The 24,241-nt window shown below is 34.5% G+C and overlaps 1 pseudogene; it reads right to left on the reverse strand.

The window, feature by feature from the left end:
- Positions 1 to 17,050: 17,050 nt before the first annotated feature.
- LOC114900967 lies at positions 17,051 to 18,374 on the reverse strand (annotated as a pseudogene).
- Positions 18,375 to 24,241: the final 5,867 nt, after the last annotated feature.

Consider the following 24,241-nt stretch of genomic DNA (forward strand, 5'->3'; position numbering starts at 1 on the left):
GCACCTCAATATATATGGAAACTGCCTACAGCCATAAAAGGGGAAATCAACACTGACACAATAATAGTGGAGGACTTTAACAATACACTTACACCAATGGGTAGATCATGCTGCAGAAAAGTAATAAGGAAACACAAGACTTAAATGACACTTTAGACCCAATAAACTTAATTATAAGACATTCCATCCAAAAGCAGTAGAATGCACTTTCTTCTCAAGTGCACATGGAACATTGGCCAGGACAGATCACATTTTGCGTCACAAGGCAAGCCTTACTAAATTTTTAAAAAATGAAATTGTATCAAGCTTCTTTTCCAACCACGATGCTATGAGATTAGAAATAAATTACAGGGAAAAAAAAACATAAAAAACACAAACACATGGAGACTAAACAATATGCTACTAAATAACCAAAAGATCACTGAAGATATCAAAGAGGATATCAAAAAATACCTAGAAACAAATGATAATGAAAAAACGACAATCCAAAACCTATGCAATGCGGCAAAAGCAATTCTAAGAGGGAAGTTTATAGCAACACAATGTTACCTCAAGAAACAACTCAAGTAAACAACCTAACTTTACACCTAAAGCAACTACAGAAAGAAGTACAACTAAAACCCAAAGTGAGTAGAAGGAAAGAAATCATAAAGATCAGAGCAGAAATAAATAAAATGGAAATGAAGAAAATGATAACAAAGAACAATAAAACTAAAAGATGGCTCTTTGAGAAGGTAAACAAAATTGATAAACCTTCAGCTAGATTAATCAAGAAAAAAAGGGAGAGGACTCAAATCAATAAAGTTATACAGGAAAAAGGAGAAGTTAAAACTGACACCACAGAAATACAAAGGATCATAAGAGACTACTATAAGCAAATATGCCAAGGTACAACAGCAAAAGACTGAACCAGGAAGAAATAGAAAATATGAATAGACAAATCACAAGTAATTAAATTGAAACTGTGATAAAAAACCTTCCAACAAACAAATGTCCAGGACCAGATGGCTTCACAGGTGAATTCCATCAAACATTTAGACAAGAGCTAACACCCATCCTTCTCAAACTCTTCCAAAATTAGCAGAGGGAGGAACACTCCCAAACTCCTTCTATGAGTCCACCATCAACCTGATACAAAAACCAGACAAAAATATCACAAAAAAGAAAATTACAGGCCTATATCACTGATGAACATAGACACAAAATCCTAAATAAAGTAGTAGCTAACAGAATCCAGCAACACATTAAAAGGATCATACACCATGATCAAGTGGGATTTATCCCAGAGATGCAAGGATTCTTTAACATATACAAATCAATAAATGTGATACACCATATTGACAAATTGAAGGATAAAAACCATATGATCATCGCAAAAGGTGCAGAAAAACTTTCGACAAAATTCAACACCTAGTTATGATAAAAACTCTCCAGAAACTGAGCATAGAGGGAAACTACCTCAACATAATAAAGGCCATATATGAAAAACCCACAGCAAACATCATTCTCAATGGTGAAAAACTGAAAGCATGTCCTCTAAGATCAGGAAAAGACAAAGATATCTACTCTCTCCACTTTTATTCAACATAATTTTGGAAGTCCTAGCCATGGCAACCAGAGAAGAAACAGAAATAAAAGGAATACAAATTGGAAAAAAAGAACTAAAACTGTCACTGTTTGCAGATGACATGGTACTATACATAGAAAAACCTAAAGGTATCACCAGAAAACTACTAGAGCTAATCAATGAATTTGATAAAGTTGCAGGATAAAAAATTAATACACAGAAATCTTTTGCATTCCTATACACTAACAATGAAAGATCAGAAAGTGAAATTAAGGAAACTATCCTATTCACCACTGCAACACAAAGAATAAAATACCTAGGAATGGACCTACATAAGGAGGCAAAAACCTGTACACAGAAAACTATAAGACACTGATGAAAGAAATCAAAGGCAACACAAACAGATGGAGAGGTAGACCATGTTCTTGGATTGGAAGAATGAATATTGTGAAAATGACTATACTACCAAAAGCAATCTACTGATTCAATGCAATCCCTATCAAATACCAATGGCATTTTTCACAGAACTAGAACAAAATTTTACAATTTGTATGGAAACACAAAAGACCCTGAATAGCCAAAGCAATCTTGAGAACGAAAAATGGAGATGGAGAAATCAGACTCACTGACTTCAGACTATACTACAAAGCTACAGTCATCAAAACAGTATGCTTTTGATGGACAGCTACATGTAAAAGAATGAAATTAGAGCACTCCCTAACAGCATACACAAAAAATAAACTCAAAATGGATAAAAGATCAAAATGTAAGGCTAGACAGTATAAAATTGTTAGAGGAAAACATAGGCAGAACATTCTTGATGTAATCACAGCAAGATCATTTTTGACCAACTTCCTAGAGTAATGAAAATAAAAACAAAAGTAAACAAAAGGGACCTAATGAAACTTAAAAACTTTTGCACAGCAATGGAAACTATAAACAAGATGGAAAGACAACCCTCAGAATGGGAGAAAATATTTGCAAAAGAAGCAACTGACAAAGGATTAATCTCCAAAATATACAAACAACTCATGCATCTCAATATCAAAAACACAAACAACACAATCAAAAAAATGGGCAGAACACCTAAATAGACATTTTCCAAAGAAGACATACAGATGGCCAAGAGGCACATGAAAAGAAGCTCAACATCATTAATTATTAGAGAAATGCTAATCAAAACTACAATGAGGTATCACCTCACACCAGTCAAAATGGCCATCATCCAAATATCTACAAACAATAAATGCTGGAGAGGGTGTGGAGAAAAGGGAACCCTCTTGCACTGTTGGTGGGAATGTAAATTGATACAACCACTATGGAGAACAGTATGGAGTTTCCTTAAAAAACTAAAAATAGAACTATCATATGACCCAGCAATCCCACTACTGGGCATATACCCAGAGAAAACCATAATTCAAAAAGACACATGCACTCCAATATTCATTGTGACACTATTTACAATAGCCTGGCATGTAAGCAACCTAAATATCTATCAACAGATTGATGGGTAAAGAAGATGTGGTATATATATATATATATATATATATATATATAATGGAATATTACTCAGCCATAAAAAGGAATGAAATTGGGTCATTTGTAGAGACGTGGATGGACCTAGAGACTGTCATACAGAAGTAGAAGTAAGTCAGAAAGAGAAAAAGAAATATCGTATATTAACACATATATGTGGAATCTAAAAAAATGGCATAGATGATCTTTTTGCAAAGCAGAATTAGAGACACAGACATAGAGAACAAACATATGGATACCAAGGGGCAAGGGATGTGGGATGATTTGGGAGAGGTGGATTAACATATATACACTATTGATACTATGTATAAAATAGATCACTAATGAGAACCTATTGTATAGCATAAGGAACTCTACTCAATGCTCTGAGGTGACCTAAATGTGAAGGAAATCCATAAATGGGTAATATATGTATATGTATAGCTGATTCACTTTGCTGTACAGTAGAAACTAACACAACATTGTAAAGCACCTATACTCCAATAAAAATTTTAAGAAAATGGAAGCAAACACAAAATATAGGAATGGAGAGACCTAAAATTACACTGCTAAAGTTCTTACTTATTAATAAATGAAACTCCTGCACTCTCATCCATATATACTATGATAGCTGAAATTATCAAAGGTGTTTCTTTCCATCCTAGTGAGGAATTGTGGAATGAATGTTTTCACAGGTGACTAAATATTGGAAGGGTACCTTAAGAGACCTGATATCCTAAACATATCATGTTCAATATGACTTTAAATTGAATATTAAAGTCATTTATTACTAGAAAGTGTTTCTTATTAAATAATGTAACAGCTACCACTGCTGAGTTCACTACATGTATGCTCACCTGAAGTATTCAGATGATTAAAGCATTTGAAATAATTTTCAAAAATGATATCACAAATTCATAAGATATGTAAAATGTATGGTCTCCAGTGTCTCTACTTGTAATATGGAATATATTTTTTCTTAGCAGTTAATATGTCAGTCAACTTCAAACAGTCACATTGAATTTTGCTGCTTTACCCAGTGAAAGACTGAACATTCCTGTTTTATAGCTATATCTATACTTATACCTCTATCTATCTATTTATCTATCTATCCATTTATCTTTTTATATTAGGTAAGTAGAGAATTTGGTAAGAAATATAGTTGGTGGTATGGGCCTTCACTCAAGCAAAAAAAGCCTCCCACATCATCTTCGAGAATAAGGAAAACAAAACCCTTCTTTTTCTTATGTTAGGCAGCCTTCTAAAATAATCTCAATGATCCACATCCTTGTGCAGTCCTCTCTTCTTGAGTGTTAGATGAACCTAGTAATTTGCCTCTAATAAATAGAAAGTTGTAAAAGTGATAGACCATCATTTTCAAATTTAGACAAAAAACACCATGACTTCCTTCTTTCTCATACTCCAACTTTTACCTTCTTATGTTCTCTGCATTTCTCTCTCATCATCATCGTCATCATCTTGCTTGCTTGCTCTGATGAAGCAAACTGGCATGTTGTGAGCTACCCAATGGAGAGACCCATGTGACAAGGAACTGAGAGCAGTCTCTGGTCAAAATCATTGAGGAATTGTGGCCTTAATTTGACAGCCCCTGAGGAATGGAAACAAGCCAAACACAATGTGAGTGAACTTGGAACTGAATTCTTCCCCAATCTAGCTTTCAGTTGAGACTGCAACCCCAACAGACTTGTGAGAGCATGCAGTCTTATAAAAGACCCTTATCCAAAATACCCAGTTAAGCTATACCAAGATTGCTAGCCCACAAAGACTGTGAGATAACACATGTTTTGAGCAGTTAAGTTTTGTCAGATTTTACTAGTAATAATAGATAATTAATGCATCCCTCCTGCAATATTGACTTCTGGTGGATAAAGCTATATTAATCTTTTGTGTGTTACTCTATGATCATTCTTACTTTTTTTACAGTTCTGTTAATTCAGACTGGAGTGTACAGAGAATAAGTAGGCTTGAATATTCATATTTCATATAATACATATAATGTACATATATATATATATGCATTCACTGCACACAAATCCTGAAATATTAGTGAATAGAAATTTAAATGTGAATTTTCAGTTTGAAGATGTAAATGTCTATGAAATGTCTCTTGTACTGTTACAACAAAGCAACTGAGATTTTGAGTTCTAAAAGGAAATGAGATGACTCACCTATTAGGTTAACATTTGTATTTGTCTTATTCAAATTCTCATCTCAAAAGATATGAATTTTTTTTCAAATTTAGCCTTAGGCTCCTCATAGTCTTGCTTCAGCCCTTCATAATTCCTTTTATATTTTGTGTTTTTTTAATCATTTGCTTTCATTGCCTCTAAAAGTGGCAAGTTTCTGAAAATCTTAGAATTGAATTATCTATTAAAATCTGCTTGAAATATTTACCACTGACTAGAGAACAAGGTTGATAGGGTTTAATCTTTCAAGTCAAGTGATAAATATAACATGATCCAGGGATCAGATTAAGTAGAAGTGACTGCATTATGTATCCTAATGCTGGTAAATGCTTAGGTAAGTAATTTAAAGATGCTAAATAGGAGGTTCCTGAAAAGGAAGGGAACCCTTCCAATTAGCTCACTGTGAAAAGGTCAGCTTTGGAACTTAGAGTCAGCAAATTTGTCTTTGTGGCCTAACAATTATCCAAATGTCACAATGTAATTGTATCCTTATCTAATTCACTAAGCTGACAGTTACCCCAGGATGGTAATTTTGATATGTGCAGTTGCATTCCATCAGCAACTGGGTTAACACTTCCTGTTACATGGTCAGAACTCTACAAGAAATGGATGCAAATAGAAAAACAAATGTGAAAGACAAAGACCTAAGTTCCCCTTACCATGAGAAAATGGCGGTGATAACCCAGGTTTGGGATGTCTCCTCAAGTAATAAGGGACTTACTTCTTATTGCATGTATTAAAATAGTGGCATTAATTGACAAGGTTGTGTAAAAGAAGGTTGAAAATACCGAGCTATCAGTATATTCCTTAACAGCCCATGGCTAACTCAAAAGCAGCCAAAGCTTTCACAAAAGTACTAGGAAAAAAAGAAAAAGAAAGACCCAATTGATTTATATTTAAAATGCCATTCTAAATATCAGAAATCAGCAGGGTAAATTTTTCATATCGATTTTTCAATAACATGTGTATAGTAAGTTTCAGTATTTGGAGAATTGACAAATATATTTTATTATTTGATCCTGATAATAACATCATCAGAAAAGTAAGACTGGACTTTTGAATTTCATTGCCATTTAAAAATGAAGGAAAAAAAAATTCCAGAGAAGTTATAAGATTTACTGAAGGGAACACAGCTAGAAAAAAGGTAGCCCTGGTGTTTATAACCAAACAGTCTGACCCTAGCTCCTTCTGTTCTAATTAAAAAAAATAATAATTAATTGTATTGCAAACACACATTGTATGTGTGAGCATTTATGTATATGTACACATCCAATAAATTCTGGCACATGAGTTTATTCTTTTGCTAGGAATTTTTTTTTTTGTACTAGTGTCTCTTTTGGAGGGGGATAAAGGTAATTGGCTATATGAATTACATTGAATTACTTGAGCAGGTGTGAATAAACACCTGTCTGAGTAATGCTGCAAGTAAGTATAACCCTTTCCCCTGCAATCTACATACTTTTTACTTGAAACCCATGTCAAAAAGATAATCTCATTAAGCAAGGTATAAAACTCACTATCTCACTCATAAAAAAAAAAATGTTCTTTTGTTTGAACTCCAAGAAAGTTAATAAGAACTAACCATCCTAAAGCAAAGACTTTTAAGAGGTTTATAGAACCATGGAATTAGAAAATGGGATCTCAGATGATTTTATTTTGTTGCTTTTTACTAGAAGTAATTTTATCAAACTAAGAACATCTTTAGGCAAGGCAGACAATACAAAACTGAAAACTTAGCTGACCTGTCTGGTTTGAAAGAGCTAAAGGAAAACTATTTACTAATTCTAAAAATAATAACTGGTGATCAATAATGTCTGAGGAAAGTGCCCAATGGAACAAAGGAGTTAGAAATAAAGCATGTGGTTTCAGAAAAATAAAGTTCATAGCAGTTTGAGTCATATCTAGTCTATAAATGCTGGAAGCCCTGAAGAAACTCTTCCCATGACCAGGTTCCTGGGCAGTGTATGTCATTAAGAAATATGGTGCTAGTGACTAAATATTTGTGTCTCCCCAAATCCATATGTTAAATCCTAACATTTAGTGTGATGGTATTTGGAAATGGGGGCCTTTAGGAGGTGATTAGGTCATGAAGATGTACCCATCACAAATGAGATTAGTGCTCTTAAAAAAGGGCACTAGAGAACTTCCTCAACCCCTGCAGCCATGTGAACACAGAGAAATATGGTCATCTGTGAACGAGGAAGGGAGCTCTCACCAGACACCAAATTGGCCAGCACTTTGACCTTGGACTTCCTAGCTTCCAGAATCATGAGAAATAAATTTCTGTTGTTCATAAGCCACCCAGTCTATGGCATTCTGTTATAGCAGTCTAAATGGACGAAGACACTTGACAAAGATAAAATTTGTGGTGGTACTGGTGGTGATATTGTGTATTTATATGTAAATGTTTCAGCTGAGAAGTTTAAGAGAGTTTTGTTGCTCAAGACCATATAATTTAGGGCCAAACTCATGAATTATACAGGATTAGGATTCAGAAAAAGTGATGCAAAGAGCCAAGAAAAAATTTACTTAAATTGCTTCCTTAGATAGAATCTAAGCTGTCTTTTTCACTGAAACCTATAGAAACACTTTTGTATGTCTCATCTTTCCTGAAAATAATTTGCTTTCTTTCATCACTCCTCAAATGGGGGCAGGGAAAAGCAGAGAACAGAATGGCTTTGCTTGGGGGGAGAAAAGAGCTACGACCAGAAATACCCTTCAAACAGCTCTGAGGAAGTGTTAATAATTATTCCCCTAGGAAAGAAGGCATTTTGTGTCTACATATGACCCAAATCAGCATTATGCCAGTTCATTGGAAGGAAAGAGAAAAGATTTGGCAGCTACAAAGACTGATGGCCAGTTAAACAAGCCATTAGGTGGTTGGGTCGTTTTGAAAAATAGATTTTGCTCCCCCTCGCTTGATTAATGCACAAGTCAAGGTAGAAATTTTATTCGTAAGTCATTCTGAAAGGCAAAGTGTTCACATAACTAAAAATTTTATTGAGGGGAAAGACATTTGTGCAACCATATAATGATATCCTTTTTATTGGACTATCATTAAAGAATTATATCTTATTCAGTATTGCAAATCATTCCCATAAACACTGTAATGGGAGTGAAATGTTGTTTGGTCATAGAGGAGATCTCCCATAATATTAATATTAAATTTATTTAATGCTTAGTGTGCCATCATCTGCATTGCAAAAAGATCTTTTGCTGTTAAAAGCATTGTTAAAGGAGCACAAACATGATAATGAAGCTGAGTTACAGCCCAGTGCTAATAAAGGCCATGTAGGACTACATTTTAAAAGTAAATTAAATTAGGCTTAGAGAAATCATAAACATTTTAGAAAAGAAGCACTGTTTCCCTATTCAGTCTAAGATAAAAGACTTGTCACCTGAAAGACATGACATGAAAGGCATGATTTGGTGAGGAAAGGACAGATAAATGAGCTAAGAAAAAAATTAATCTAGCTAATGGTTATCTTGAAAAGTTAGAAGTAGGAAGAAGAACCTTGCAGTTGATATTGTCCTTAAGTCATGGTCACTGGAGCACAGGAATCATAGAACTAATGTAGCCACACAGATACTTAGGATTCTGCCAGGCCACATTTAATACTAAGCAAAGTTTTTACATTGACAGGATCACAGTGCTAAAACAGACTGTGGTTTCAAGCAAGACAGGCATTTCCAGATAAGTATTTTAAGACTGGGCTCCTGAAAATCTGCAGACATTACCTTTCATGAGTGTACAAGAAATGGAGATAAATCTCTCCTCCTCTGATCTATTTCTGCTCTCAGTGACTTCCCATTGTTATCTCTGTCCAACTTAGCACCATAAAGTTGGGAGAGCGGAAAACTATGAATCAGGAAAAAGTCTAATTCAAAAGGTCAGATCATCTTTTGTAAACATAATTTCATGAGATAAATAGATGGGGCGGGAATTCTGAACTGCTGACTGAGAAGGGGTTTTTCCACTCAGGGCTCACAACTTTGTTAAAGACTCTGGCCTCTAATTCCTGCTTTGTGCCTGAGGTTATCAAAATGGCCATAACAATTATGGGAAAGGGGAAATGAATATTGAATAGAAGAATAGTTTTCTCTTTTCTTTGCTTAATAAAAGGTAATATCGACTGGTGGTATCCACTTGATTCAGGCTTATGAGAAGGTTAGAAGAGAGAAGTTCAATATGGGATTTTAGGAACAAAAAGATTTTGTCTAACAACCAAAACCTGGCACTGGCTCTAAGTCCATTGTAATTATTCTTTTAGTGCAAAAATTAAATGACTAAAAGTTATCTTTAGAAGATACAAATATGTGTATTGATATTAATTGATTATGATCCATTAACATGTTGACATTCTTGAATTAATCATATTTGCTGACAAGTCATTTAGATTATATAAGATGTAAAGGGAACCTAAGGAGAATAGGCACTGGACAGCTAAGATCTGGTTTCAGTAGTTTGCAAGAATGATCAGAAAATGTTCAGGATACCTGAAGATAAGTAACACTCAAAAATAAGACGAACATATTGGATAAGAGGCTAATGAAGCACAAAATAATCTTAATCAGTGTAACTACTTCCCTAATATTCCACTAATTTTATCTGCTTTGAATACCTTATCTTTAGATTCTTTTAGAAGATGGGATATATAATAAAATACTAAATTACATGGTTTTGGATTTATGAGCTTTAAAAAAGGATGGTGGAGGAGTTATAAATTAAGGGGCTTTGTTATATATATATTTTTCTAAAGTGTTCTGTATCATATAATTATGATTCATTGGTAAATCCTGAAAATAAAAGATTATTTAACAACAGATTTGCAAGACTTCCCAGTGCAAAAATCCCTGAACAAATCTCCCTAAGAGAAAATCTATGTTCTCCAATTAAAATCTTCAAGGAAAGAAAAATCCTGATATCCAAGTGTGGTCTAGTTATTTGGAAATTTTGATTATTAGAACTGTCTTTCTTCTAGCAAACTGACATCTTTTTCCTTATACATTTAAACTCTTGGTCCAAAAACTCTGTGGCCATGAAGATGAAGGTGTAATCTTTCTTCCAAGTAATAGAATTTAGATGATATAAAAGAAATTTCCCCATGAATATTCTTTAGTCAATGAAACCTATTTTTCGTATGTGTTGTACTGATTTACTTTTCAAGATGATTACTTTACCTGGACACATTTCAGTTTGTCAATGTCACAGTTTAAACTGTGATGCCTAGATTCAGTCAAAAGGAGGCATTTCATGATGGTGGTGTCTGGAAAAGCCTGAACTTACTTCCTATTATTAACATAACAAATATACAGTGACATGGATCAATTCCCTCTGAAAGGGACCTGAGGACTAGGTGAATACCTGCTCCACAACAAAGGGACCATATCGAGATGCGTTTCAACACACCCTCAACAACAGGAACATATATCAAGAATGAATCAGGTGGTATAGACAACCACAAAGATTCTACAGACAACCAAGATCTAGGGTAGGATTGAAGGAGAAAGATCATCCTCTACACATGGCCACTCCTTCAAGACTGAGAGAGTTAAGTTTGGTCTAATACACAGAAACATACACAGGGAGACATACAAAATGAGGAAACAATGAAATATTTCAAAATGAAAGAACAAGACAAAACTCAAAAACAGATGTTAATGATATAGAAATAATAATCTACCTGATAAAGAATTCAAAGTAGTGGTCATAAAAATGCTCATAAAACTCAAGAGAAGAATGGATGAACATAATAAGTGCTTCAACAAAGAGAAAATAGAAGAGAGAACCATTCAGAGCTGAAGAATACAGTAACTGAAAAGAAAAATATGCTAGACGGAATCAACAGCAATTTAGATGATACAGAGGAATAGATCAGGGATCTGGAAGACAGGTTAGTAGAAATTGCTGAATCAGAGCAGCCAAAGGGAAAAATAAAATTTTTAATGAGAATTGTTTAAGGAACCTCTCTAACAACATCAAGCATACTAATATTCACATTGTAGCAGTCACAAACAAAGAAACAGAGAAAGAAGCAGAAAACCTATTTGAAGAAATAATGACAGAAAAATTCCCTAACCTGGGGAAGAAAACAGACATCCAGATCATGGAATCAAGAGATTTTCAAAAAAGAGGATCTCAAAGAAATCTACACCAAGACACGTTATAATTAAAATATCAAAAGTTAAGTATAAAGAAAGAATTTAAAACCATCAAGAAGAAAATAATATGTTACATATATAAGTGAACCCCCCAATAAGATAATTAGCAAATTTCTTAGCAGAAACTGTGCAGGCCAAAAGGGAGTGGAATGATGTATTCAAAGTGCTGAAGGAAAAAGAAAAAAGCACTTACAACCAAGAATACACTATCTGGCAAAGTTATCATTCAGAATTGAAGGAGAGATAAACCATTTCCCAGACAAGCAAAAACCAAAGGCCTTCATCACCACTAAACCAGCCTGACAAGAAATGTTAAAGGAACTGCTTTAAGTGGGGGAAAATGTCATAACTAGAAATAAGAAAATATATGAAAGAAAAAAATTCTAACTAGTAAAAACAAATATATACTAAAGGAAGTAGAACAACATCTCATAAAGTTAGAATGAAGAGTTAAAGAAAAAATGTAGTAAAATAACTAAAACTACAATAAGTAGTTAAAGGATGCACAAAATAAAAGTTATAACTTATGATGTAAAAAATTAAATGTGGGGGGATAGTAAAAATTTAGTGTTTTAGAATGCATTTGAACTTAAGTGAGGATCAACTTAAAATACTCTGCTTTATATATAGATTGTTATATATGAACCTCATAGTAACCACAAAACCAAAGCCTATAATACATACACAAAAAGTAATGACAAAGATATCCAAAGATAACAGTAAAGAAAATCATCAAACCCAAAGTGAAGAGACTAAAAGAAAAAGAAATGAACAGAGAAGAATCACAAAAATAACCAGAAAAAGATTAACAAAATGCAATAAGTATGTCCCTATCAATAATCACTTTAAATGAAATGGATTAATGCTCCAATCAAAAGACATAAGGTGACTTAATGCATAAAAAAAAAGATTAAAAAAAACCAAAAAACAAGATCTATCTATATGCTTTCCACAAGAGGCTCACTTCATATCTAAAGACACATGCAAGCTGAATGTAAAGGGATGCAAAAAAAGATATTTCATGCAAATGGAAGCAAAAAGAAAGCTGGGGTATTAATATTTATATCAGATAAAATAGACTTTAAAACAAAGATTGTAACAAAGCACAAAGAAGGGTGTCACATAATGATAAAGGGGTCAATCCAACAAGAGGATATAACATACTTATGTATCCAACATAGGAGCATCTAAATATATAAAGTAAATATCAACAGAAATAAAGGGAGAAAAAGACAGCATTGCAATAAGAGCATTGAGATATTATAATTACATTAAGTAAAGCCATATTATGCAATTGTTTTATTTAATAACAACAGGACTAATTATTTTTCCCATTAAATTTATACTTAGATGTCCCATTCCAATTTGTCCAGATCCTTCTGGAGTCTACATACCACTCACGTTATTAACAAACTCTCTTATCTTTCTCTTATTGAAAGACTTGACAAAGTAAAGCAGCAGGTTGAGGCTTTGAACTCAGACATCTGAAATAAACTTAAATATTAATATCTTAATAATTATGTAACCTGAGCTTTTGTGATTCAACTTCTTTATCTGTACAATGGGGAAAGATCTGCTTGAGTGTTTAAGTTTTTTGCCTTAGCACTCTCATTTGCATTACACTAGTCCAGGTCCTAATTTTCTTTAATTGCAACCTAACCCAGTTTAGATCAATGAAAATCAGGTGTGAAACTTTCTCTTGAACAATTTGAAGTGAACCTATGGAGTACCTAAATCAGTAGGAAATAAGCCAAGAGATAATGACCCTATATCTGCCAAAACAAATAGTAGGCCTGAGAATTAAGCCAGCACAGCAGAAATAGAGCGTGAATAAGAAGGACTCACTAGAAATATGTTTTAAGCCACTAGATACAGGTGTATAAAGTGATTTTAATGTCTTATTTATTTTTTTGTTCTAGATAACATTGGCCAATAAATTCTGTTTGTTATCTTAGCCAATTAAATTTCCTCCACTGGCAACCAAGATTTTACTTTGTGATTCATTCCACCCACTAAACTATCAGAAGTTATCATCTTCTATTCATCTCATAGAAAACTGCTTTCTCTTTATAAATATTATTTGTTTGGGACATTTATTTTAGATTTTGAAAAATATTATGTATACATACAGATACAGTTGAGATCTAATAATAAACATGCTCCTATGGAAACCACATGGAGATTCAGAATTGGAACCTCAACAATTCCTTTGCAGAATCCTCTCCACTGTATCTGTCTTATTCCTCTTCTCAAATAAACATTATTTATAATTTAGTAATAGGTTTTTATCACTAAACAATACATTATTTATTTTTATTGAATAATTTATAGATAAACTTTCTAGAGTTTTTGAGTTAAAATTTACATATAATAAAATTCACCCATGTGGGCTTCCCTGGTGGTGCATTGGTTAGGAGTCCACCTGCCGATGCAGGGGACACAGGTTAGTGCCCCAGTCTGGGAGGATCCCACATGCCGTGGAGTGGCTGGGCCCATGAGCCATGGCTGCTGAGCCTGCACGTCCAGAGCCTGTGCTCCACGATGGAAGAGGCCATAACAGTGAGAGGCTCGCGTACTGCAAAAAAAAAAAAAAAAAAAAAAAAAAAAAAATTCACCCATGTTAAAGTATGGTTCTGAGTTTAGATAAATAAATCAAGTTACATCACAGTGATCACAATCAAGATTTAGAATAATTCTACCACCCCCAACATGTTTCCTCAAACTCCTCTGGAGTACACTCCTCTCCATACACTCAGCCCATTGCAAACACAGAATATTCACCATCACTGTACTTTAACACTTTACAGACTTTTACATAAATAGAATTATATCATATTAAACTTTGAGTCTGGTTTATTTCTTATAGCATAAAATGTGTGATATCCATAGTCACTACTGTAGTTTTATAATGAGTCTTGGAATTAGGTAATGTGAGTCTTTCAACAACCTTCTAATTGTTCTTTGCCAAAATTGTATAGTAATTATATTAACTTTGCAATTTCATATAAATTTTAGAATCATGTGGTCTATTTCCATTAATTAAAATATTCTGGCACTTTGAGCTTGCTTTTAATGAACAGATATATTTGGGAGAATTGATTTCTTAACAGTATTGAATTATCCAAGTCATAAACCTGATCTACCTCTCCATTTATTTATGTCTTCTTTGATTATGTTCAACAGTATTTTGTAGTTATTAGAATGCTGACCTTGCACATATTTTGCCAAACTTATGATTAAGTATTTTTGGGTATTTGGTTCTAATGGTAATGGTTCTATTAACAATAATTGTTCTATTATGGTTATTAATCTATTAATTTCTTTTTATTGCAAATATACAGAAATACAATTAAATCTCATATTTAATTGTATATTGAAATTGTGTTCTACAGTATTGCAGTACTCCTTGGTAGTTCCAATATATATATTTTTAGATATTTGGGGGGATTTACTTTGAAGACAATTATGCCATCTTCAAATAGATATACTTTTTTCTTCTTTTCCAATCTATATGTTTTCATTTTGCTTTCTTGCCTTATTGCTCTGGTTAATACTTCTAGTGTGACAATGAATAGGTGTGGTAACAACAAACACATTTGCCTTCTTATATACTGGGGTAAAACATTCAACATTTTACCTATATGCAAAATGTAAAATGCAGGGGTTTTTTTTCCTGCTGATGTTTTACCTCACGTTGAAGATGTTCCCTTTTATTCCTATTTTGCCAAGAGTCTTACCATGAATGTGCCTTGAATTTGTCAAATGTTTATTTGCAGCTATTGCAGTAATATATATTTTTTCTTGTTCAGATAATTGATATGGCAAATTGCCTTAACTATTTTCAAATGTGAAACCAACCTTACATTCCTGGAATAAACTCCACTTAGCCATGACATATTTGGCTCTCCATATCTGTGGATTCCACATCCACTGATTCAACCAAGCGTGGATTGATACTATTCAAAAAAATCCCAGAAGTTCCAAAGAGCAAAACTTGAATTTGTTGAATGCCAGCAACTATTTACATAGCATTTTCATTGTATTTAAAACTATTTACATAGCATTTTCATTGTATTAGGTACTATAAATAATCTAGAATGATCGATACAGGGAACATATTGGTGATTGCCAGAGGTGGGGAGTGAATGGTTGGATGAAATGGGTAAAGGGGGTCAAAAGGTATAAAATTCCTCACACACACTACTATATATAAAATAGACAGTCAACAAGGATCTACTGTATATCACGGGACACTATAGTCAATATTTTATAATAACTTATAAAGGAAAAGAATCTGAAAAATTGAATCACTGTGCTATACACCTGAAACTAACATGACATTGCAATTCAACTATACTTCAATAAAATAAAATTTTAAAAAAGGTATAAACTTCCAGTTGTAAGTCATGGGGGTGCAATGCATAGAAAGGTGGCTATCATTAATAATACTATATTATTGCAAGTATTATTATTCAAATATTGCATATTTGAAAGTTGCTAAGAAAGTAGATCTTAAAAGTTTTCATCATGAGTAAAAATATGTAGCCATGTGAGGTGACAGATGTTAGATATTGTAGTAATCATTTTGCAACTTTTACAAATATCAAATCATTATGTTGTACATCTGAAACTGGTAAGTTATATGTTAATTATATCTCAATTAAAATTTTTGAAAAAACAAAATGGTAACTGTGAAGTGATGGATATAATTTGCTTGATTGTGGTGATTATTTCACAAGGTATACATATATCAAAACATCAAGTTGTACAACTTACATATAATTTTTGTCAATTAAACCTCAATAAAGCTGGAAAAAAGAAAACTGCTTCAGTATTTATATGGTAATGAAATGGAACAAAATAACCAAGAGAATGTTGAATATGATCACACATTATCTGTGTATTTTGGCTTAAGAAATGATGTATTAATACAAAAGAGTGAAAATAATAGAGAAAACAGACTGACACATAAGCATTCACCTAATTTTAATAAATATGAAATTTTGCTGCAAGGTAAGGGTACACTTTTCAGGAATGGGTGCTTGTCCATATAGAAACATATGATCTTGATATTGAGCATCCATACCTCACTTCATATTGATCTTGAGCATCCATACCTCACTTCATACAGCATAAAAATTCCAGATGTGTAGTAGGTCTAAATATAATAGGTAAAAATTATTCTGAATATAAAATAAAAATTATGAAGCTTTTAGAGAATTATCTTAATAAACTTAGACTAGGAGATGGTTTCTTAAGTAGGACAATCATAAAAGAAGCTATAGAATTACACATTAGAGAAAACCAAATTACTTTATCATCTACATCAAATTACTACATCAAAATTAAGAACTTCTCTTTAATTAAGAACACCATTAAGGCTATGAAAAGCCAAGAGTGGAGAAGATATCTGCAAAATATATCTGAAATAGATAACCACTATTTCACGAGAATAGTGAATTTTCTTTTTTTTTTTTCTTGATCAGACCCTTTATTTCTGGACTGTCGCCAAGGCCAATTTGGGTCACAGGCACGTCACGGAGTACTGGGGAAAGCGGGCCAGTAGGACCCAGCGGGGCTGCCTGCAGCTGCCGCCTCCTCATGGGGAGCTGAGCCGGCCGCAGAAGAGAAGCCCGCTGGTCTTGCTGTGCTGGATAAAGATGAAGAAAAGGTTGGGCTTCCCTGGTGGTGCGGTGGTTGAGAGTCGGCCTGCCGAGGCAGGGGGCACGGGTTCGTGCCCCAGTCCGGGAAGATTCCACATGCCGCAGAGCGGCTGGGCCCGTGAGCCATGGCCGCTGAGCCTGCGCGTCCAGAGCCTGTGCTCCGCGATAGGAGAGGCCACAACAGTGAGAGGCCCGCGTACCGCAAAAAAAAAAAAAAAAAAAAAAGAGGAGGAAAGGGTGTTCGGCTCGGAACCTGGGGGTGATTCTGGCGCAGCGCAGCATCAGGACTGTGGCGGTGGCCGCGGCTGCCTTTGTGCCCTCCTCGTCGACCTCCACAAAGGTCTTGTGTGTGACCTGGGACAGGCGCAGGTCCCTCTGGGCCGACATCGCAGAGAAATCCGCCCTGGTGTCCTCGAAGGCGTCGGTCACACCCAGGGTGCGGAGGACACCCTCCATGCCGTAGCTCTTCCCCAGCTTAAACCTGGGCAGGGACACCTCCACCTCCTCCTCCATCAGGTCCGGCCTCGCCCACTCGATGAATTTCTCATAAGCAAGGTCCTTTTCCACTGTTTTCAAATCGGTGTTTTCATTGGGAAGCATGATGATCATATTGAGCTCCCTGCCGATATAGGGAAGCACCAGAATCTTCGTGAATATCTCTCCGATGTAGGTCATTTTAAAGGTGGATTTCTTGAAGATCATTTGCACAGCCTTCTCCACATTCTTGCTGACTTTGAACAGCCTTTCCTTGGTGTGCTGTTTGTTAAACTGATTCTTCCAGTTTCCTTTGAAGTAGATGGCGTTCATGAGAACCAGACAGGTCATGGGGTCCACTGAATTTGGAGACAGCAGGTCTGTAATTTTTCCTTCTGTCCTTTGGGCTACCCAGGTGTTTATGTGTTTCCTGGATTCCTCCGCAGCACTGATAAAGTCCAGCTCTTCCGTCTCTGCTTGGTAGAATTTGCGGCAAGAATCTTTGAAAGATGGGAGGAAGCCATAAGTCTTCTCTCCAAAGAGCCTGTTGATGGTTCGGAGCAAGTACTGTGTGCTGGTCCTGTTAACTTCGGTGAGAAGGTTCTGGAAACCCTGGTGGACGTCTCCACCTCCGCTGCTGCTTTTGCTTAGAGAAAGTGCCTGGGACATCTGGGCCACAGTGTTTCCCTTTGCCCCCATGAAGACCATGGCCAGGGCAGAGGGGATGCTTATGGGTGAGAAAAACACATTTTTCTAGTTGTCTTCACCCAGGTGTTCAGAAGACATGAACCAAAGACTTAAATAAGTAATTCATACACACACACAAAGTTGGCATATGATGAATTTTCATTTTCCTACATTTATATATTTTTTCTAACAAGTGTTTTCTACTATTACAATCTTATTTGACCTAAAATATAATTATTTCCACTGTGTATAGTATAATTATTTATACTAAAATATAATTATTTTTTCTTGGCTCCTTCTTTTCCCAGTGTAATATTAGGTCTATGCTATCTTCTTCAAGTGAAGTGTGGAGATTTCCTCAATCTGTGCTTTAGAATAGGATGTGTAGTATTAAATTTTTGTTAACACTTGCTACATAAAGCTACCTAGGTTTGAATTTTTTTTAGAAAAATTTGCCTCTTTACTCAGTCTTTATTATGAAACAATTAAGATTTTCTATTTTTTCCTTGCACCAAGTTCAACTTTTTTCACCTGAGTTGTCCCTAAATTTTTCTCACTATTCTTTATCTTCTTTAGTTTATGTAATTAGTAATTCTTTCTCATTTTGGTGTGTTTATGAGTGTGGGAACATACCTTCTCTTCCCTTCCCTCTTTCTGTCCTCAGTCTTGCCAGAGATTTGTCAATGCATTAGTCTTTCAAAAGTCCAACTTTAATTTTATTGATCTACTCCTCTTCATTTTATGTTGATGTTTTATTTAATTAAATTGGACTCATTTTATTTCTCTTTGAGTTTTAAAAAATTATTTTAGGCCAAATTGCCTCATTAATTTTCATCATTTTTTTCTTTTAAGATATATGCATTTAAGGGTTGGCATATCCTTCTTAGCATCACTTTAGTTCTATCCCAAAGGTTTGGATGTGTTATAAATGTTTTCTAATTTCCACTATAATATATATATATATATATATATATATATATATATATATATATTTCTACCCAAAGGTCATTTAAGTGGAAGATATTAATTTTCAAAAACATGGGGATTTTTATGTTAAATCCTTTCATTTCTAGCTTAGTGCATTGCAATCAGAATGCATATAGGGGTCATATATGCTTGAAGTCCTTGTACACAATCAATTTTATAAATGTTCTTGTGCTTGGAAAGATTAAATTCTCATTTCTGAGCTCAGTCTTCTCTATATAGATATCAGGTTAAGTTTTAAAATTTGTTAAATCTTCTATGACTCTTATTTAACGTTAGCCAATTTTTTCTATTAATTACCAGAAAAGTGTCAAATAAAATATCTAGTACTCTGTCTTTTGCTTTCTCTGTCTTGAGGGTAAATTATCATGTGAATGGTCTTTCAGAACACTTATGTAGTCATGGTTATTGGATTTTTATCATTGGAGTGACTAAAATTTTTGGCTACTAATTATTTGTGCCTTAACTTCTCTGTTTTTCTGTTATTAATATAGCTATACCAGCTCCTTTGGTTTGAATTTGTGTAGTAATTCCTTTTCATCTTTTACAATCAACTATTTTGATAATTTATGATATAGCTGTGTCTCTTGTAAACAGAAGAGGTTGGATCGTATATCTAAAGCATGATGACAATTTTTACCCCTGAGGAATCTAATGGATTTTGGTAACAAAAATTAATGCTATATATGGACCTGTTTTTCACTTTACATTCTATCTATTTTATGTTTTTTTCTTTTCTCTTAGACTTTAGCTTCCATTTGAACTTATTATTTGTTCTTTCTGTTTTTATTCCTCTACTAGTTTGGAAGTTACACTTTCTGTTTCTACCCTATATTGCGTTTTCTAAACATTATATATTGCACACTTGATATGTCAGTCTAAATTTAATCAATATATTTTAAGTTTTCCCCCACAATGCTAATATTTTAGAACACTTTAATTTCATTCTTATACATAAAAAATTACATACAAATATGTATGCATGTTAATTTTTTATTTAATGACTATTATTGTTTTATGCAATCAACATACATTTAGTATTACATATATATATATATATATATATATATACCACAACACATTGTACGTTATCTTTTTCTTTCTTGGTACTCAAATCCTCCTTCAACACAACATTTAAATTTTTCTTTAGAGAGTATCTGTAGGTGGCATGCATGTCAATTTTTGTTAGAAAATGTCTTTATATCACTTTCATTTTGAAAGATGCCTTCACTGGTTATAGTGATTTAGGCTGACAGTTATTCTCTCTCAGCACATTGACTTTGTCATATTTCTGTCTTCTGGCATCCATTGTGACAGAAGTCATCTGTGAAGCTGTTACCCCTTTCAATGTAAACTTTTAGTTCTGGCATCTTATAAAATCTATATCTCATCTTTGGTTTTTGTCATTATTACCACGATGCAAATTTCATTTCCTTTATCCTGCTTATAAATTTTGTGAATCTTTGGGTCTCTTAAATCTTTCATAAGTTCTATCACTTGTGTCTTCTCAGTTCTAGATAGTCTCAGAATTATATCTTCAAATATTTTCTTTGATACACTCTTCCTTCTGGAATCAGCAAAAATAATTAATTTAGGTATATAGCCCACAATACTAGTGGAAATGCAAGTCTTCTTCACCACTTTCTATGTAACACTATTGTTATTTAATCTTTTTTTTTTTTTTTGGTACACGGGCCTCTCACTCTTGTGGCCTCTCCTGTTGCAGAGCACAGGCTCTGGACACACAGGCTCAGCAGCCATGGCTCACAGGCCTAGCCGCTCCATGGCATGTGGGATCTTCCCGGACTGGGGCACGAACCCGTGTCCCCTGCATCGGCAGGCGGACTCTCAATCACTGTGCCACCAGGGAAGCCCCCTGATCATGTTTTTAAAGAAAATTATTAGAATCTATGTAGCTTGAGGAGAGAGAACACTTATTATGTGTCCATGTATTCCTTGTAGTCCTGACCATGATAACAAGTTAATATTTGGTGATTATTTTTAACAATTCATTATTTTTCTTAAATACAATTGACAATAGAAACCAGTATTGAAACAGGCCAATAGCTATGTCAGTGATTTATATGATATTGAAACAGGGCTTTGAAGAATTTTGATGCTTTTTTTCCTCTAGTATATTAAGACATTTTGTCATGGTGATAAGTATTAAGAAATGTTATTGTCTATAGACATTATAATATAGGAACTATAAATTGTTTGAAAGTTATGCCCCTGAGCGTGGATAAATAAAGTGAGACAGCCACTTGAGATTACTATTTCTCTTTTTAACCTATAGTATGTCTTAAATATTATGGGCATTTCAAGTAAATGAAATTGTAGAACCAGAAGTGAAAGCATTCTTTAAGGTGGGAAAAATTATGGCTTTAAATGTGGTTAATTTAGAGATGTGAGAGCACACTGTCCTAGGTGTAGTACTCTACCTGTTCTTTGTTAGATTTTTTTTTAAGTTTAAAAAATTAGAGACAAGTAAGAAAACTTGATTCTGTTCCTAATCCTTTCTTGGATTATTTGACATTGAGGAAGTGGTTTAACTCTTCACAACTAGGTGTGCTCATCTCAAAAATTTAGTTGATTGGAATTATCTTTGTAGCAGAACCCACAGGGAAATAGATTGTGTACCTTGACAAAACCAGTAAGTCACAGGTACTTATTGAAACATTTATTAAGTTGATTAAGAATAAACTTGTAATAATTTGCATATATAAGTAATCAAAGGGGATATCTGCATTTTCACTCAATTTCCACAGATGTGCACATAGCCACAGTACCTGATAACAGTGTTACCTAACCTGGATTTGGATCCACTGGCCAGACATGCAGCAAAGCCAATCTACTGACACTGGGTTGCAGTGAAGGGAAGTGCAATATTTGTTGCAGGGCATAAAGAAAGGAGAACAGGCAACTAGTGCTCAAAAGACCTGAACTCCTTGATGGCTTCAGGGAAGGGTTTTTAAAGGCAATATTAAGATTGTGGATTGCAGGGTACCTGATCAGCTCGTGGATATTTTTCTGATTGGTTGGTGATGAGGTAACAGGGTGATGTTTTGTAAGTCAACATCATCAACCTTTTGGTCCCAGCTGGTCTGGGGTGTTCATGTTTCTGGTTAGCCGTTTTCATCTGGTGGGGTTCTGGTTTCTGTAAAAACAACTTAGGAATGTTGTCAGTCCTTCTTATCTATATCATTCAGAGAATGGGGAGTTCAGTGACTCTGATATGTGGCTGATTTAGAGTCTAAATTGTTACCAGTTTCGCGGCCCAAAAGGTATCCTTTGTTTCTGCATTTTTACATTTCCTAATCATTAACTCTCAAGCCAGTCTTCTGAGACTCAGGAGAGGCCTGGGAGAATAAAGCAAAAATCTTTTTCTTCAAAAGATAGGGACATGGGGTCTTGCAAGACATGGGTCTTGCAGCTCACATGAAGCGAGTTTGTCCATGTAGGATTAGCAAAAGCAGACACACGACTTGCTTTCTTATAGCCTGATCTACCTAGAATTGCATGACACAACCAGGAGGATGGTTTAACCTGGGTTCAATCTTTCAATGGAGGATTCTCAAGTAACAAAGTATGTACTTGTTTCTCTTTCTTCAACAAACTTAAATATACACATGCACGTACACAGAAAAGATATATAAAAATCATATTCATCTTAATTTGATAGTTAAATTGTAGTGGGAATTCTATATTGCAGATATCCCTGTTATGTGAATAACTGGAGAATAATCCAGGAAATTATGTCACCTATTGGGTACTTCCAGTGAATAAATGCATCTTCTTCCACATATTCAGTCTAGAAACAGAGGGAGCTATTGTTGACCTAAAACAAATAGGCTGCCAGATATTTCTTCAGCAAAGATGAGTTTATTGCAGATCACTGGAGAATTGCAAATTTGGGGTCTGCAACCACGGCAAGCCTTGGACAAGTCCCTGCAGGACAAGGGAAGAAAAATTATTTTATAGTGGGGAAAAGGACATTGGGAGGGCTGTAGTAAACAAAAACTCCATGGTTTTTCATTGACTGAGTACTCACTAGGAAAGAAGAGGCGTATACCTCTTGTTGGGCTCTGCTATCATTGCAGGGCCTGAGAGCTTCCCTTTCTGGTCTCCCAGCTCTATTTAGTTTCTATTTTTAAATTTCTTTTGCTGTGTAACCTCTCTAATGTCACTGATACCTTAATTGGAAACCAGGAATATGTTACTTTTTCCTTTCTTGAGGAGATACAAATAAGTGACAGGCGTTCATGATCAACTCAGCAATTTATGTTATTTTTTCACTTCGTTTTTAATTAAGTGAATGATTTTACTGAGGTGAAAACTACTTACATTGTATTTTATAATCCTGATAACATTGTGAAGGATCTCCCTCAAGGTGTTTTTTTTGTTTGTTTGTTTTCAATACTTTTACAGATAAAATGTGAGAGATAAAAATGAAAGAGGAACAAAGAATGTATCTACACATGGGGTTAACAGTTTAGGAATTTGTGATTCAGACTGACTTCTCCATGTTCATATTTCTCAGTGCTGTCTATTCCACCTTTTCCTTTTTTCTCCTCCTTCCTCTCCTGATCCCTTCTCCCCTTTTCCTTCCCTCTCTTCCTCCCCTCACCCTCTCCCTTCCTCTCTATTTCCTCCCTTTCCTCTTCTTCTCCCTCCATCTCCTCATCCTCCTTCTTTGTCTGTTTCTGTCTCTCCCTAATAGCTTGTCATGAGATAAAAATCAAAGGCAAAACTGAGTGTAGCAGAATTCTTTAGTGATGGCACATTCTGCCTGACTACAAGAATTACTGGGGAATTTCTTCTTGATCATGGCTTGTGAAATTGTTTAGCTGAAAAATACTGTAAGATACACACTGTACATCACAACCTAGAATACACATATAAACTCTGGAAAACAGAGTCTCCTTAGCAATGCTATATGTGGTACACACATGTTCTACTATATTTTAATTTAAATTATTTTT

This window comes from Monodon monoceros, unplaced genomic scaffold, assembly GCF_005190385.1.
Source record: "Monodon monoceros isolate NGI ecotype Baffin Bay Population unplaced genomic scaffold, NGI_Narwhal_1 Super_Scaffold_19, whole genome shotgun sequence".
In the NCBI taxonomy this organism is placed as follows: Eukaryota; Metazoa; Chordata; class Mammalia; order Artiodactyla; family Monodontidae; genus Monodon; species Monodon monoceros.